The sequence below is a fragment of the Emydura macquarii genome, unplaced genomic scaffold, assembly GCF_026122565.2.
Source record: "Emydura macquarii macquarii isolate MOO-44397 ecotype Brisbane River unplaced genomic scaffold, CSIRO-AGI_Emac_v2 contig_2473, whole genome shotgun sequence".
In the NCBI taxonomy this organism is placed as follows: domain Eukaryota; kingdom Metazoa; phylum Chordata; order Testudines; family Chelidae; genus Emydura; species Emydura macquarii.
The window spans coordinates 6,326,899-6,345,037 of NW_027132610.1; the positions used below are offsets into that span (position 1 = coordinate 6,326,899).

General features: G+C 41.7%; 1 protein-coding gene across 1 annotated transcript in view; it reads right to left on the minus strand.

Moving 5' to 3' along the window:
* The window catches only part of SPATA13 (spermatogenesis associated 13), a 181,996-nt gene that overhangs the window by 118,432 nt on the left and 45,425 nt on the right, over nt 1-18,139 (minus strand). The gene's annotated exons all lie outside the window — the stretch shown is intronic.

Genomic DNA, 18,139 nt, shown 5'->3' on the forward strand with positions numbered 1-18,139 from the left:
TGCTTTTTAGTAGAAAAGAAAAATAGACTGTGTGTGCGCGGAGACTTCACACCCGGCCCAATTATGTCTCATTATGACAGTTTTACCAGTTAGGATCTAAAGAACTTTCACATTCATTAATAGGAAACATATTACAGTAAGGAAAACTCCTTATTGAAATAAACAGACCATTTGACAAGCATAAGCAAAGCAAAACCTTCTGAGTTTGGAATTAGGTCCTTAAAAATGTTCAGTATTTTTTCCCTCCGACTGGCCCAAGTCAGTTGCTTGAATTCCTCTAAAGAAATGTAGTATCATCTCAAAACTTCCCACAGGATTTATAAAATACACAAAAAATATTTGGTGGAATAATAGAGGGCCAAATTCTGGCTTTAAGTCACACATAAATGTGCACAGAACTAGCTGAAGCCAGAAAATGAAACTGCAGGATGACACTATTGCATCCTGAGCTGACTTTCCCAAAATCCATGGAGCTGACACTCTGTGCACTCAGTCCTGTTGGAGGGGTGGGATAGGAAGTATTCTGAGGCAGGACTGAGATGCATTTTAATGCACTCCCCATCTGCTGTCACTGCATACTTCCCCTCAGATCTCATGCCCTTGTCACTGGTAATATAGGCCGGCAATTTTGTGGGAGCAGGCTGGCCTCAACACAGGTGCTTTGGAAGAGTTCAGCTGACTCATTTTGGAGGGGTGGGCAAAATAATGAGAGCTGGAATTTGGCCCATTGATTTGAAAAACATCATTAGCAACATTTTAATACTAATGTTGTAACTTGTTATTATATTTTACTTTAAAAAAAATACATCCCATTTACAAATCTCTCAAGAGGCCAAATCCTGCATTCCTTCCCTAGGCAAAACTGCCTTGGGTAAGCACTGAGTATGCTCTGCAGGCCTTGACCCAATATTGAAATAACAGATACACAGAGGGTCTTCATTCTTGGGGTTCTCATTGTTATCAGCAGCTGGAACTCTTCTTTAGAAGCAGCTGTGACTTGATAAACTGATTTTGACATTACATGAAAAAGTCACCTTAAAGAGAAAAAAGAGAAAGGAGCCCAGCTTAAGTTGTCAAACATGCCTTATGATATGGGTTTCCTTGTTTTTTGGGCAGCCAATCGGAGACATCTTAAACAGGCCTTGCTCAATTCTGAAATAAAATTCCAGCATCAATAGACTGGTGGATCAATATTTGTCCACATATTTTCAATTCATATATAGAATTCCCATACAATAGATAACATCCTAGTACATATTCTTTTTATTTTAGGAAACCAAAGTGTATGATGCTTATGAAACTATGGCACACAAAATGCTGCCCTGCAATTCATCTAGATTCTGTTGCTCCTGCTTATCAAAATCATGTAGACAAAAAAATCTCAGCAGGGTACATCCGGCTTCTATAAGGGGTTGGGTTTTTAAAATTCTTTCAAATTTTAAGAGATGGGGCCAAATCCTGCTTGTCTTAGCTGCATGAGTAATGCTATTGAAGTCAATATGAAGAAGGATCATTCCATTCATAGGATCAAGGTTAGGAAGGATGATCCAGTGGTAAAGGCACCAGCCTAGAACTTGGATGACTAGGAAGTCTCTGTTCCACCACAGGCTTCCTGCATGACCTTGTCCAAGTCATTTAGCCTCTCTGGATACATTTATACAGCCCACAGCACTGAGACTTCCACCCCAAAGTTGATAGATTTGGGCTTGCAGAGCTCGTGCTACCACTCTAAAAATAGCTGTGCAGACAGTGCTTTGTAGTTATGACTCGAACTTGAGTTCGGGTTCTGACACCTCAGAAGGGAGAGGAAGGGTTTTTCAGTCAGTGTAGGTAATCCACAAATTCTTCCATCCATCTACCACTAGCTACACCAGGATTTAGGTTGGTTTAACTACGCCACTCAGGGGTGTGGATTTTTCACACCCCTGAGCTACGTAGTTAAACCGACCTAATTTTCTAGTATAGACCAGGCCTATGATAGATAAATGAGTCACATTTTCTGAATTTTAATTTCATTAGGTAATTAGAGCACAATATTTCTGATTATTTGCAGTTATTATATGCAGGCATCCTGGCTTTATAAGTCCACTCTCCTGCGCATGGACCTATCCTGTTCTAAGAGTTGACTTATATGGGGCTTGGTCCTGCTTCCATCAAACATAAAGCAGATAAAGACACAATATCAAGTAAAAAAATGACATTCATAGGAACAAAACTCGATTTGATTTCCTTCAGTAATTCTAGCTCATAGGCAGAGAAAATATTTTGGCCTTAGCTATGAGCAGAAATAACAAGTGCAACATTTCTATAAGTTAAACACAACTGATATGTATGGTACTCTGAGCAAAATTTTCAAAAGTGACTTAGGAACTTTGAAAGTCAATGGTAGTTAGGAATATGTCACTTTGGTGCTTTTGAAAATTGCACCCTATGTACATAAAGTGAATCTGTGCAATACAATATTAACAGATAAAAACACCCTCATAAACATTTCACATGTTACTATTAGCAGTGTTCCAGAAGTACCATTCCAAGTTAAGATACACACTATAGTTTGTACTCAGTGTTGATTGCTTTGCTTATCTGAATCAGTTCTTGGCCAAAGTACGAAGAGATCATACTGAGACTGTTTACTCATGTATTATACAACAACTGGAACGCTGGAATATGTAGATGGTTTAGAATGGGAGTCATTAAGCAATTTCATTCCATAGGATGTCATGACATAACAGGAGATAGCCAGTCTGGGTATTACAATTAGTTTCCTAGACCAAGAGCTTTATTGATCAGATCACAGAAAAGTTCCATTCATTTTATAATGGGGCTTTGGAAAGCAAAAGCACAAATCAGTATAAGAAATGAACTCTTGTGGATAAGATGCATGCAAAAAATCACAAACAGCAGCTCACTGCAATTATTTGCCAGCTATCTTATGTGTGCTCTGGATCCTATAGAAGCACTTAATCCTCTGTGAATTCTGGCCAGGGTTTATGGTTAAGTGCAGAAAGCAAGAGACAATCCTTGATTACCTGCTGTTTATTTCCAGGGTCTGTTTTGTGTGACAATAGATTTTCAGCTGGATTTTTAAAGCTTAATTATTCAGCCACCATATTCAGCACCTCTTGCATTGTCATGTGTACTAGTGATCTATTTGGTGGAAGACAACACAATGGGAATTTGGTCTTCTTTAGGATCTTTGCATTAAGGTACCAAATAAGGTGAGTGAGCCCAGCAAAATGCTTCCCTCTGTCACCTCCCAACTCCTTTAACACAAAATTATAACAATTCTGTAGGTTTTTAAACTATCCTATGTAATTTAATTTAGAATTATATCCATGAAATAGAATTTTATAGGATGGCTTAAAAAATTAATGAAAAAAGTCCACTCTCTATTGAATTACATAGGGTTTTGAATACTTACTTATTTAGAACCCAATTGGTTCCGTCCCTGTGACATTCTACAGAAGATTTTAGTAAAGGGCACCAGAACACAAAGCCAGTTTTTTTTTTTAAATCCCCCACAGTACAGGATATGTCCATACGAGAAATGCTACAGCGGCACAGCTGCAGCCACACTGCTGTAGTGTAGACTCCTTTTCCAGTGACAAAAGGGGTTCTTCTGTAACTGTAGTAAATCCACCACTCCAAGAGGTGGTCACAGCTAGGGAGACAGAAGAATTCTTCCATCAGCCTAATTTTTCACATCCCTGAACAAGGTCAACCTAACTTTCTAGTGTAGAGCACCCACACACAAAACAAACAAAGAACAGTTTATGGCCTGCGCCTTCTCCTACTAAAGTTCAAGACAAAATTTCCATGGACTTCAAAGAGAAAGAGACAAGAAGTGGCTAAGTGAAAAAACGCATAACCCTTACCCATAAATCAGAGATGGATGAATTCAGTGTCTGTAGTTGTTTTACCTTTCTCACCAATCAGCAAACTGTGCACTTGGGCTCCAATTCAGCAAAGCATTTAAGCATGTGTTTTGAGGTCAACATACTTAAATGCTTTACTGGATGATTCTATTAGAAATACCACAGATAGGTAGACAAACACATAATAACCAAGCTTGAGGCAAACATACAGTGTCTCTGCTGCCTGCACTCAGATTTACTGTAGCTACCAGGATCATGCACAAGTGAATCTGACTGTCTCTAGGGCATAGTTTCCAGGTAATCATCAGTTCAGATGGGCAATTTAAATAATTATTGGAGAGGGTGTCATTCCCTATGGTACCTAAGTGTGACTCCCATGAAAGGGTTAATTTATGTAAGGCTACTGCTTCCATCGGGTTGATCCACCAATGAAAGTTTAGTCTGATGATGTAATGCTTGTAACTGGATAACCTGCCAGAGAGCTTTGATGGCTCAAGTTTTTGTGACGCCAGATGGAACTGGAATTCTTTCTCTGCAGCTTGCTTGTGCAGTTTCAACTGAACTCATGTGCATTAATCTCTTGCTAAAATCTGTTTTCTTAATTCAGCTCATGAAGCTTATATAGTTTTACTGTAAACACAATTCCTCCTTCATGCCAGCACTTAAAGTATCACCACCACTTTACACTTCATCACACCTGATGGCACTTACATGCTAATAAACAAAGAATACCTGGGTAGTGGAGGGAAGGAATTCATGGAGTGTCAAATATCAGTATGAAGTGCCAGCACACCATAGTGTACTGCTGCAGTCACCACTGGCATCAGTTCAGAAACGTTCTGTGGATGTCGCTTCACCTTGTTTTATACCTTAATGCAGGGCTTAAATTCAGCTGGAACTGTCCGGAGCAGAGCTCCGGTATTGTCAAACCTGCAGTGCAGAAGCCCCAAACCACGGTGCCTCCTGTGGGGCTGAAGCCGTGATGTGCCTCATGGGGCTAAAGCCACGAGACCGCCTGCCCTGCAGTCAAAACCCAGAGCCCCAAATGCAGGGGCAGGTGGGGGGCTCCAGGAAATACTGCATGAGAATTTAAGCCCTGCCTTAATGTGACTGCCTTATTGCCTAGCTTCCATCTTCCATTCTTTGACTTTCCGCCGAACTGGTCACCGCAGCACAACGTGCCACAAGGAAAGGCGGAACATTTTGTCTGAGGAATTAAGCTTTAAAAATCTAATTGAAAATCCATTGTCACCCAAAACAGTGCCTGTAGAGGAAGCTCCTTTTTTATGGCATTGTTTGGGTTCTAACAGCACTCACTGAAGTAAATAGTCTAGCTTGGGCCATTAAGGCAAAGCCCTTAGTCGGGAGGCTGTGGGGAGCACACCTAGAAGAACATACGGCTACACTTGTGCCTCGGGGAACTGCAAAAGGGGAAGGCTCCTTGTGTACTGCACACATTGAGGAGCCATGCAGGGCCTGCCTATTAGGCCGAATGTATTCATCTGTGCTACAGGTAAGTTCTGGGGGTGTAACCCTCCCTGTACACAAACTGTGGGGGAGAGCATAAGTGGTACATTTCGGAGTGAATTCTAAAGAAATAGATAGGGCAACATTGTGAGGATGAAAACTGCTTCTGAAGGGAGCAATAGGACCCATAAACATCCTCCAATAATGCTTCTGAAGACATGGGAATCCAAAGCAGATGACCCAGTTGTGCTTGACTTGTGTGAGTGAGGTAGTATGGGAAGCTCCTAAACTCTTTAATTTCCTGCTTTTTTGCCTACCTGCAACAGCACCTCTCCTGTTGTGACTGACAGGAGCAAAGCCTTCTGGGGTGGATTAATATTGCTAGTAGTGGGGAGGCAGCCGATGTGAAAGAACAGGTTCTGGATATCCCAGCACAGTGCGCACTTAACACTAGAACCTACATTTACTTTTGATCATTTAAGGTTTGCAAGGGTTATGGCAAAGTTTGAAGGATGGTGACAATTGTTTCCCCATTGCCTTCTGGCCAGCAGCACAGTGATGTTAATTATTTGAGGACAGCTGGTTCTGTGTTAGAAGTTTTCTGGGGGGAGGGTTAATGTCCTCCTGTGACTTCTGAATGTTTAGTCAGGTCTCTGCATTCATTCTTACTATGTAGAAGTATATGCTGGGATCTATTTATTGTAGGGCCCTTAATATTTATGGAAAATGTAAGTTTTGCTGTCATTGACCATGATCAAACAATGCACGTAAGCAGGTGTTTCATTTTAAACACAAGCGCAGTTCTCTTGATGCCAATAGAACTAATGATATGTTAGAAGTTAAGCACGTTCTTGAATAGTTTGCTGAATTAGGACAATAGCATGTTTTTCTTTAATAAAAATCAAACTGTACAAAATTGCAGATAGGGAGACACTTGTATTCACTGCATCCTTTGGCATCATTCACCCATAGCAAAATTTTCCAGACTCCTAGTTTACAGGGAGAAAGCTACCTTGTGGGTAGGGTGCCCTCCATTCAAAAAAGGAAAATCCTGTTACTGTGCCTAGAATGTTAGTGTTCCAAGCTCTTGTCCAGTTGGCCTAATAAGTTGTAAGACCAGTTTGCATTCGGCTTTGCCTGGCAGGCTTAATTTCCTCCTTTACCCAGGAATATTCTTTACGGCTGGAAAGAGCCTCATGGAAGTGGAGTTTGCAGGCTGCATCCTTTCTCAGGCATATCCTGCTGTGGGACAGCATTATCTGATCAGATCTATTATGTCAGTTTTGCAATGTGTTCTTCCCTAGTTTAATCCAAATTCTGATACTAACATCAGAGTGGCCTCAGGCAAATAATTGGGCCAGAATCTGCCACCATTATTAAAGCTGAAGGACAGTGGGACTGCTGGCTGCTAAGTTGCTACTCAAGGTGAGTGAGTGTGTCAGAATCTGGCCCACAGAGTGTTGGGTATAAAACCCATGAATATGGGGAGAGGAGAATTATCTTCTCTCCCTCTCTTTCATATATATAAAAAAAGTGATAACCTGATAAACTGCCATGAAAGTTACTGTTTTTCCATCCTGTCTCTTTAAAGGTTTAACCCCAAAATGGGTGCAAGTCAATGATACGTTATTTTGAACCTGTATTCTAACCAGTAATGGAGTGCGCACACAGTTCCCTGCAGAACTATCTATTGATGTTGCTCTTGTTCGGAGCACAAACAATCTGTGAAGTAAAGGGTGTTCCAAGGTTGTGGGTAGACCAGGAGGATATGCATTTAATGGGGATTTTAACAAGCATATTCCCTCTGAACTTCCAGTCCAGCTCTCTGACAATTCCCAACCCACTGCCATGGGCTAATGCATAAAGGTACTGCGGAAAGCCTTCTAATTATGAACTCTGAAGTTTGGAGGAATCAGGGTGTGACAATAATACTGCACATTTCCACTCCTGGCCCTGGCTTTCTGAATGCATGTGTTCAGGTCCTACTAATAGTTTTTTAAAAAAACCTAATTAACCCTGTTTCCTCATTAGGTTTCCAGAAATGCTAAGGGACTAATAGTAAACTTGTTTTTAGAAATGTTTTTATTTTATGCATATTTATCAGTATTTTTCCATATTATTCAGTATAACTAACTAAGGGGCTCTGATAACATGATGGGTGCCATGGAAATGCCAGTACATTAAATAAACTGAATCGCTTTCATAATTTACATGCCGTCTTTTGCTAATAGTCCTTGAGATTTGAATGTCCCCTGCTCAGTGGAGGGCCCTCAGCACTGGAATTCACCATCCCATTTGTTTGTCAGAATCTGAGTATGTTGACTTTTTTTTTTTGCTTATCCATTCACTGTGGGCCAGATCCACAGGACCGGTTATGTGGTATTTGGCATTCCAATCTGGAACTCAAAGATTCTGAGTGAGGACAGGACAAAAGCAGAATTGGCCAGAGGGGGAGCGATTTGGATGTACTCTGCAAGAACTAGGAACCTGAAGACTGCAACAACCTCTGAGAATCTTCAGAGAGAGGATTTGAGAGATCTGTCCAGTTGTGAGACTATTAGGGGATAAATGGGGGTTGGGCTGGGCTTTCTTTCCTCTAGCTATTGAGAAGACTCTTCCCTTTTGGACCACATTCTTGTGATTGAGATCCATGTTTTAGAACTCACTGTGTGTGGGGGTCACCCTATGCCATTCTGTCTTCCATCCACAGGTGACTAAGCAGCTCTGTTGCTGCTTGAGGGAATTGCCTCCAATCCTGGCTATGCAATTCAGATCCAGCTTGGTGCCACAGTGTGAAGCCAGAATTAAATCGGAAGACTTTTGCCTGAGAAGGGGCATGCGTGAAGAAGAAGAAAACATTCTCCTATTTGGAGAAGACCCCCATTTAGTTTGATGCTGCCAATAATCCACCTGTTTTGTTTATAATTTGCAGCTGTGCTGAGAGCCTGCCGTGTGCCTGCCCTAATTTAATTTTGGATTTAATAAACTCCTATCTGCTGGAGACATTTATTCTTACAGTTAGGCCCTCAGTTACTATGGTGACAAGAACAATGGCAATGCATTAAATAAAATAATCCCTAACAGAGCTACTTATAGATAATAAAAATAAGACTGTGCATGAGGGGTGGATGAACCCTACCATGTTAAGGTTCTGTTTGGGACCAGATGGGTGCCATTACAGAATCTGGACCCTGGCCTTCCTCTTCAGCCCACACTCTAGGAGCTTACTCCCAGGTACTCTTCTTAGTCTTCAGTAGCAACGTAACCAATTAGTCCTTCCACCTGCATTTTGGAGAGGGTCTTGTGGAGTGTTGGGGTTTCTTTGCCATCCACTTTTCCTTGAATAGCTTCACCTGTGTTCTTTTCTGCTGACCCCAGCTCACAAAGTCAAGGTTTGGTTCAGCAGACTCAGAGGTTGGTCTAGATTTCTGCTTCCCCTGTTCTTCCTGCCACAGTGGTGATAATGACATTTTGACCCATGTAATAATGATGATTCCATTTTCTTGGATTATTGAGGGTATAGCTCTTATAAACCATAGGCTACTGTTGCATCTATTGCTTAGTCAAACACTGTAGCTATTTGGTTATAGGGGAAGATGGTATCTCAACAAACAATGAAATGTTAGTAAAGCAGCATAGCACCTCACCTCCTAGAATCATCATCATTTCCTTATCTTGTGGAAAACCAGCTTTCCTTCTGCTGAAGAAGCCCAGCATATGCTTTAAAGACATAGAAAACTAGGCAAAAACATATTTCACACAGAATATCTTTTTAAAGCATTAATTTAGTACTATTTATTTTGCCTTGACTAGCATGCTTTAAAGTGTTTATGAGGAAGGACCGGAGAGTTTAAACTGTTGGGGTTCTATAAAGAGATTACTGTGACAGAGATCAAGCCATTTATGCTGCCACTTATGGCAGTGCAATTTCTTCACAGCCTTGTATTTTGTTTTTAAGTGAGCAAATGGCAATGCCCTGGTACAAATAGGAAGAGGATGGCTCAGAGGTGAGATTGCACAGATCCTGGTATGTATCAAGCATAATATACCTTGGGATTCCCAAGCAGCTCAATTTATCCCCTTTAAGATAGCCCCTATAGAAACCTAAGATGGTACAGTGGAACAACATTCACCTGTCCAAGTTTTCACAGCAAAAAATAAATTAAAAAAAAAAATTTACCTACTTCTTTGGATCCAGGCCAAACAGTGCATTTCATAACATATGGATTAGTTTGGACTCAATCTGCCTGAATTTCTGGTTAATATTTGCTGATATTGGTAAATATGACACCCATTTTAATTTTTTTAGGGAGGAGTTTGCCAAATAAATTCATTTATATTTGTACAAAATGCAAAGATAAGAGCTTTACATGGCTTGATATTATTCTCACAATGCCTCTCTTTTATATCTGTGCAAAACATTTGACAGGTAGAGCGTGACCCCTTTTTGAAATAAGATTTATTTAAAGGAAAAAAATCATATGTGCATTTTAATCTGATGCAGTGGTATGAACTTTGCTGCAAGCAAAAACTGAAAGCCATGTATCCATGAAAAGCTGAATGTTGGATGCCTTGCATCCAGTATTCATCTGGGTGCATTGCATCATCTCACCCTTAATCTTATCTACCTGATACGCAGCTCACTGTCAAAACATGAAGCCTTCAGAGACTCAGGGGCAGTGCATTCATTTGAGAAATGGATGCTTTTTCTCTGTGAAAATACTTTGAAAAGGCTAGATTCTGCCTCATTTATTTATTCCAATGGATAAATACACAGTGAATGTCTCTGGGTGCTGTCACATTGTTTAAAATGTACACTAGCGAATGTAGTCAGAATGAAACTGCACAATGAAGTGCAGTGTAATTGTCACGTTACAGGATGCAATCCGGACCAGTGAGGAGTTGTATCACCCCTTGCCCTGCAACCCTGGGGGCCTCACAATGCTTTGCTGCTGTAGTTCCCAATCTGGGCCCCTCACAAACAGCCCAACATCATGCAGGTCACACCCTGAGTGTTTGTGTATTGTTGCAGCTTGCCAGCACTTTTCAGTCACACTCTGGCTTCCAGCAGCCTAGGATACCACTTGCAGAGTGACCCCAACACGCTCCCAGTCCCAAATTTTCCCCAAAATGTGTGTTCTGCACTGTTCAGCCCTTCCTTAGCCAGTTCAGATATTTTAGGTCTGCTGTCCATGTATGGGAACAAAATCCCCCAGTTTGCTACTTTAAACGGAGTTACCACACAGCCCAGTTTAACCGTTCTGCTGGATTCGTTTTGATTAAAGAATAAATCAAGTTTATATAGCTACAAAGAGAGAGATTAAGTGAGTACAAGTACAAGGCATTAAAGTCAGAAATAATTACAAGAAAAATGAAGATAAAATGCTTTCTAGTGCTAAAATGTAACAAACTAGACTTGGTTCAAGGTGAAATCCCTTACCACGTTCCCAGTAACATTATGACCAAATGTCCAAAACTGTTCACAAGGCCAAAGGCTAAGTCTTTTGTCTTCTTAGGTGAAAGAGAGAAGACGGATAGGGAAAGATATCTTGTGGTGTTTTTGCCCCTCACTATATAGTTCAGTTCCCCTTTGAAATGCATTTTCCTGAGTTACCCCTAAATAAAGTTCATTCCTCCCATGAGGACAGAGACAAAAAGTCTTGTGTTGATAGAGGTTCCATGCTGTTGTTTGCTAAAATGCAGATCAGTATGTTCCTACCCCCTTCCTTGCCAAAGAATGGCCACTTAACAGATGATTGCCCATCAACACTGACACCTGGCTAGAGGTGTCAGTTTGTTTTTTGTCTTTGAGCAACAGGTGTACCCAGATTTGTCTAGTAGCCACATTTCAGTCATGATTTCAGCGTATGTTTCTAACTCTATATATAATGTTGCTACATACATTTCACTATGATATTATTGACTAGTGAGTTATTAGTTTTCAAATGATACATCACAAGGCACAGTTTGTACAAAGATAATTACAGTGGTTTAATAGGGTGTGAATATAGAGGTGCAATCGGTCAGAGTAATACAACCATGCAGGCAGAGGCATCCTGGAAGGGGCCATGCTGAAGCTGGAGTTCCCAGGAAGAATTCTGGCTGAGTCAGGCAGAATTCCTCCCGGAGAGCACATACAGAAGCAGAATCTCCATCTTCCTACTCCTAATCCTCTCCATACTTCCTCTCCCTACCCTTTTTCAAGCAGTTAGCGCACATGGGAGGATTCGCAGGGAGCAGGAGATAGACTCCCCATCCACGATGACACCCCATCCTTTGTCCAGTGTGGAAGAGTTGGATGAGAGCTGTGGGGAAGGCTTCTTGCCCTCTTCTTCCTCTTTTAACCAGTCCCAGACATTGGCCAAATAGTCTGACCCTTCTGCTGTATAGCAACCTTCATGCAAATGCTTCATGAAATTGGATAATACAGTCACAGAGCTTAATTACAGAAGGGAGAGAGAGAAATTAAAAGGAATAATCTTGAATCAGCAAGTGTATGGGTCAATATTCCCCTCAGTTATTCAGGTGCACCTGCATTGAGTTCAAGTTCTCAGTGAACTCAATAGGGGTTGCTCCTGTGTAAGCAAGGTCAGTATGGAGCTTGTGAGAAAGGGATAAAAAACCTTTAACATAGAGTCAGGAAGGCTAGAATGGGATGAAAGTAATAGGGACAGAACCTAAAAATGTTGCATTGTCTTCTTCGGACTCTGCACGCTGCAAACTAAACAGGCACTGAAAATTCCCACCAGAGCTGCTGCTTAAAACCCACGGTCTCTTCTCTACTGTGTAGACTATATGTAAGCACTGGTGAGGGACTTAGAAAAGATTAGATATTTGAGAAGGGAAACTCCTACTGAAGTCAAAAGAGGAGCAGCTGGATCAACTAGTTAAATGTAGATAAATAGATCCAAGATGCCGAATTTGTATCCAGATTTTGAACCAGCTTAGAACCAGCCCATTGTAGAGAAGAATCAGCTATGAATTTAGGCTCAAAATACAGATTCTGGCTCCTTTCTCTGTCCTCCCAGAGTTTGGGGACAGTCAGTTCCTGGCATCTCGTCTAGGGTCATCATTAATTAAATAGATGGGGGTGGGTAGGTAATTAGTGTCTTTTTTGGCAGAGTCCATATTGTTTTCTACGTCAAAGGAAACAATGAGAGCCAAGGTAGATGTGTCATTGGAAACCCCCTCTCTCTTAACATAAGCATCTTGTTAATCAGAGAATGATTTCTTACTTCATCTGAGACAGAAGTCATCACTGCCAGAAAGGACAACAAGAGAGACAAGAGAGGCAGTGCTGTTGCTGTGGGAGGTGAATAGGGCTGCCTTTACTGACTGTTATTTCTGTAAGATTTGGAATAGATCTTTTTGTCACATACAGAAATGCACGGAGGCACAAGAAACAATAAGAACAGAGAATGGGGGCAGTCAATACATGTGAAGGCAATGTCACAGGCCCAATGCTGTTTACTTTACTCACAAAATGAATCCCGCTGAGTTCATGAGCAAGGAAATCAGGACTTAACTCTGTGTCCCTCACTGATTCCTACTTCTAGAATTGCCATGTCTTAGAATATGATAATGGAATCAAGTGAGGGGGTAAATGATGAATGGATCCCCTTGGAGAGACATGGGAAATGGGCAGTGTACTTTTTCCAACACACCTCTAGAAAAAGCAAACATACATACCCTCACAACCTCTTTACTGATATGGCCTAAAATAACTAGGAAAACCCAAGTTTAAAAAAGCAACCCACACTTTCAGATTGGATCCTTCCTGTCAACTTGCTGTGTTATTAGTGAATCCAAACGTTCTGTGCAATTAAACCAGTGCATCACTTGTCATTATGAATCCAAACACTGAACATTTGTGCTTTTAAATGGAAATGGTTGGTGACAAGTACTTTCATCTCCACTTCAGCAGCTTTTTTTAAAACAACCTGTAACAAAAAGCTTGCTTTCCATTTTGTCACCTTTCTGGAGGATTCTATGGAAACAGAAATTAGAAGCCATTAAAATGCTGATCATGTAGATAGAGAGACAAGATGGGGGAGGTAATATCTCTTATTGGACCAACTTCTGTGCACGTAGCTGGCACTCAACAAATAATAAACAATAATAAATAAGGAATTAATTTAGCGCTTGTGAAAAGTGCCAATTAATAGTGTTGGAGAGTCAAACTTTCCATTTATTTTATCTAGAAAGCAATAAAAATACTAGCAGTGGCAGTTCAAGCTTACCCCTACTATCCAATGGGCTCCAGCCAGGTTTGGAAGGACCACTTTGAGGGAATGAGGTTTAACTAGTCATAGGCCTGTCTGCTAGAACTGCCAGGGTGATGAGTAGTTTTGTGATGTGGATACCTCTCTGCTAAGAACTGAACAGAAGCCACTGACTAATCTCACTTAGTCTGTGAAAAGCAATCAGACCCTGCTTCCTACCAGACCCAAAGTATGTAAGGCTCCATGTGTCATTGCAGTGGCCCTGAGACAGTCCTCCAAATCCATTTTTAAGCAACTTTGAGAAAAGCAAAGGAAAGAAAAGAAAAGAAATTAATCTTCTCCTCTGCCCAGGGCCTGGGCACCAGCATGAAGAACATTGTCATTCAGAGTGGTAGTTTGGCTCAGAACACTGAGGTTGTACCAGGCAGTGATCTAGTGCTGGATTATTTTAATTAATCGGCTCTTTGGGGCTTGTTTGTGATTTCACAAGCCACATGCTCACAGCAGCTCAGAAAACCTCAGGAAAAGGGTGTTTATAGTTTGTAGGGCAGTGGTTCTCCTGTGGCTTGAGAGCTGTATGTGGCTTTCCATGGAAACTTGTGAAGTCTTCGACAGAGCAAGCAGGATCCTAATCAGGGGAGGGTACTCCTGGCCGCTAAATACATGCAAGGTGGGAAGGGGAACACTGAGCAAAGCGCGTGAACCCACACTGGAGCAGCCAGAAAGGTGGTGGGGAAAGACAGGAGTAGCAGCCCTGTCTTTCTTTAAAAGTGACTAGGAAAGAGGGAGATACAGGACTACACAAAAAACATCCCTTTTCTCCCAGCAGCTAAAAGCCACAAAATAAATTGCAGTGAGATGTTCTGACCTCACTTTGCAATATTCAAGCTGCGATGTTACGTCAGTACATGATGATAGCGTGTTGCAATGATGCAATAACAAATCCAAAGGTGGCAGAAGATCATGCCAAGGTTATTTGTTGCTCTTTCTGACTGCTATGGCTTTCCAGAGTACAGAACTACTGCTGTGGAAGGTATTACCTATAGATGTGTGTGTATACTCACGCACAAAAACCTGACACCACACCACCATGGTTACTAGGTACCTCTGTTGGACTCTATCTTGCAGAGAAAGGAAAAATACAAAGAGCCAAAGTCAAACTCTTGAGGGGAACCCTAAAAAGTCAGTGTATGAGTAGAATCTACTCTCTCACTGAGAGTATTAAAATGAGTATTTTAAAATATTTTGGTTAAAATCAAACACCCCCAATACTGAGGTAATGAAAAACTGATATCCTTGTGCTCTGTATGGACTATTTTTGGCATCCTAAATGTCTAATTTCCAAGACACATAAGGCACCTTGATTACACAGCAAGGAGCAATAGGTTTCTTGGCAGCTTATTGCAACAGCTTGCGTGCTAGAGCTGGGACAAAGTACAAGCTCAGTTTTCAGACATCTGCAGGCCCAGAGAGCCACTGGAGAGTGTTCATCTGGTCTTGATTACAAAGGAATACATTCCTCACTTGTGCGCTTAGCATTATGTAATAACAATAATGAGTGCTTTGCACCTTGCACTCCAGCTTTACTTGAAACAACAACAGGAGCTGGTTAGCAAAATTAGCATCTTGATCTCTCTGACTGACAAGCCATTCTAGCTGTTTGTGGCATGCCTTAATAGCAGTCCAGCTGGAAGTAAGTTCTGGTGGGTGGCCTGTTCCATGGAGCAGCAGTAATCCAGGTGCTGATGATTACATCGTCCAGGCCTTGCTGAGATAGGCAGATGTCTTGTGGGCAATAATGAGTCATTAAGACTAATTATCATAATTTTAAAAAGAAACTTTCCAAACCTGGCATCTTACTCTTGGTCAATTCTTTTAGACAATATTATTTTCTCTTGTTTTTTAAAAAGTAAATTAAGGAAAGTTATTACAGAGTGGGAGCCAGAATTTGTCATTGATACACAGGTCCATGCTAGGGTTGTGAGGAGTGGCCCTGCCCCTCGAGTGAGCCTGGAAGAAACTGTGCCTCAAGGAACAACCTAGTGCAGAGCCTGCTGTCTTGGCCAGCACAAAAAGGAGACTGAACTCCCTCCCCCTTCTAGTCCACTTTGGGGCAGCTTGCGCCCAGGGGGGATACCACAGTGATGGGCACAATATAGATCGATTGTACGATAAAATAGATTACACAGACTGACTGATAAAAGCCATCCTAGAAGAGTAAGGAACTGCTATTCTAGCAAGCCCATGCACAGAGGAGTCATGCAAGTAGGGAGAGAAAGGTCTTGGGACCTGCCTCCATAGTCATCAATACAAGGAGAAGTCACAATCCAGCCCTCAGTGGGAAACTATAGCATGGCATAAAGGCTGAGGAGAAACGGCACTCAATGAGTTGCTCCAACGATCTCTTCTAGGCTCCAAATTTTGGTGCCAGATTGTGGATCTTGATGTTCAGACAAATCTTTATGTCCTAGATTTGCTGACCACATTTATCGAGTCACTTTTCATGGTTATGTAGAACAGACTGAAAGATCTAGCAACAAACTGCTAGAAGGTTTCAGGAAAATGCCTTAAATGTAGCCTTATCTAGGCCACTGTGTTTTTGAAAATGATCATCGATGTTGCCTGTTCCTTAACAGGCAGAATTCTGAGAATTCTGTGGTCAAACATTTTTGAAAATGTTTGTATACTAAATATAATGGGCATGATTCTCCGCAGGCTCATACCAATTATACTTCCAAGTCTGTCATTAATAGATTTGCATCAATGGGAAAGGAAACTCAGGCCAAATCATTTTTAAAATACACAGCTGAGTTGAGTAGACCTTGAAGCACATTAATAACCATGCTGATGTTTTCAGAGGCTCCCCTGAACACCAATTTATTACAAAAATGTGCAGAGTCTGGCCCATTCATAGATTTTAAGGCCAGAAAGGACCATTGTGATCATCTAGTCTGACCTCCTGTAGAACACAGGCCATAGAACTTCCCTGAAATAATTCCTGTTTGAACTAGACCATATCTTTTAAAAAAACAAAAACAAAACAAAACAAAACAAAAACCATGCTTTGTTAATTCCCATTTTACAGTTTAATTGCCTGAGATACTGATCTTTCTGGTTATGTTCATATACAGTACTTCAAGGAAATTATGGGTTTGATCCTTAAAATTGATCCTCAAATTTACACCTGGAGCAGATGAGAAGAGCGGAGGGCAAACTGGCTCTAAGGCACCTGTCTACTCTCCTGATTCCAGGCTTGGCAGGGGCTGAAACATCCCCCAATGCAACTTCGTGCTACATCAGCTGCAGCAGTCCCCTAGGAGCCACTGCTGTCATAGGATCAGGTGAAGAGCTGTGTGATCTGTCCTGCCCCGACACTGACGCACCCTCTCCACCTCCATCCCTGACCCCTACATTGGGAATGGGTCCCCCTGTGTCAGAGGAATCCGCACCTGTCTCTGTAGGGAGTTTTCTGGCTGCACTGCACTGAGACAGAACAAGTCAGACAGTTCTGGGGTCAAGGATTGAGCTGCACTGACGTGCATTTAAATTTAACGTTCAATTTTCAGGCATCATTTAAATGTTAGTTTGGAAGTGACGTGCATCACCAGACAATCCCAAGGTAATAGTCATTCTGTCTTGGAGCAAAACATCATACCTCTTCAAGTCATGACTTCATTAGAGCAAGGGGTCATCTAATGATACCTCTGCACTAGGTGAACTGGATTCCCCATTTCTAAAGTCTGTATGGCTGGGGGTACCAAAGATGTCAGAGGAGAAAATCACAAACACTAACCGACAATGCAGCACCTAAGTGTGGATATCTGAGCAACATCTACCTGGCTGCCTGTGACAGTGGGGGGTGGCTCTTCCAAGGAGGGCCCAGCCGGCACCCCCCGTTGCCCTCCCTTGGTACACCACTGCTTGAAGCTGCTGTAAGAGACTATTAAGGGGCCACAGGTAAAACAAGGCCTAATAGAGTCTGCTCAGAAACTAGCAATATGCAGGCAGAGGGTGTTCTGACCTGAGAGGTGGGGTGTGTGTGTGAGAGAGAGTGAGACACCTAGAGAAAGGTTCTGGGTCCGACGTGCTGACTGAAAAGTTTGGGCCTTAAGCAAAGAAACTGTTCCTTTTGATTTTAGTTCCTCCTCCATTCACAGATGCAGGACTTTGTATGTTACTTGAAAATAAGCAAGATTGAAAGAAAATACCAGACTACATCAATTACTGCTCCCAAATGGTACATCCCCGAACTCTTGAACTTCAGCTAGCCACTGGGGTCAAAAAGGGCTAACAATAACTCTTCATGAGATTGAGGTAATGAATTATCAGCTTGCTGCTTCAGAGATACAGTAGCTTTCATAAATGAAGATATTTATGATCAGTTTCTGTAATGCTTGTGAAGAAGTACTAGATGTAGTAACAGGTGGGAGGGCACCATCTGTTCCTTGCTGAAGGAGAGTTTAACCCCAGTTATACTACCTCACTCTCCTTTCACAAGTGCTCAGGGGAAGGACTAAGAATGGCTGCTTGTGACAGAGGGGAAACAACATCTTTGAGAAGGATGGATTCTGTGCC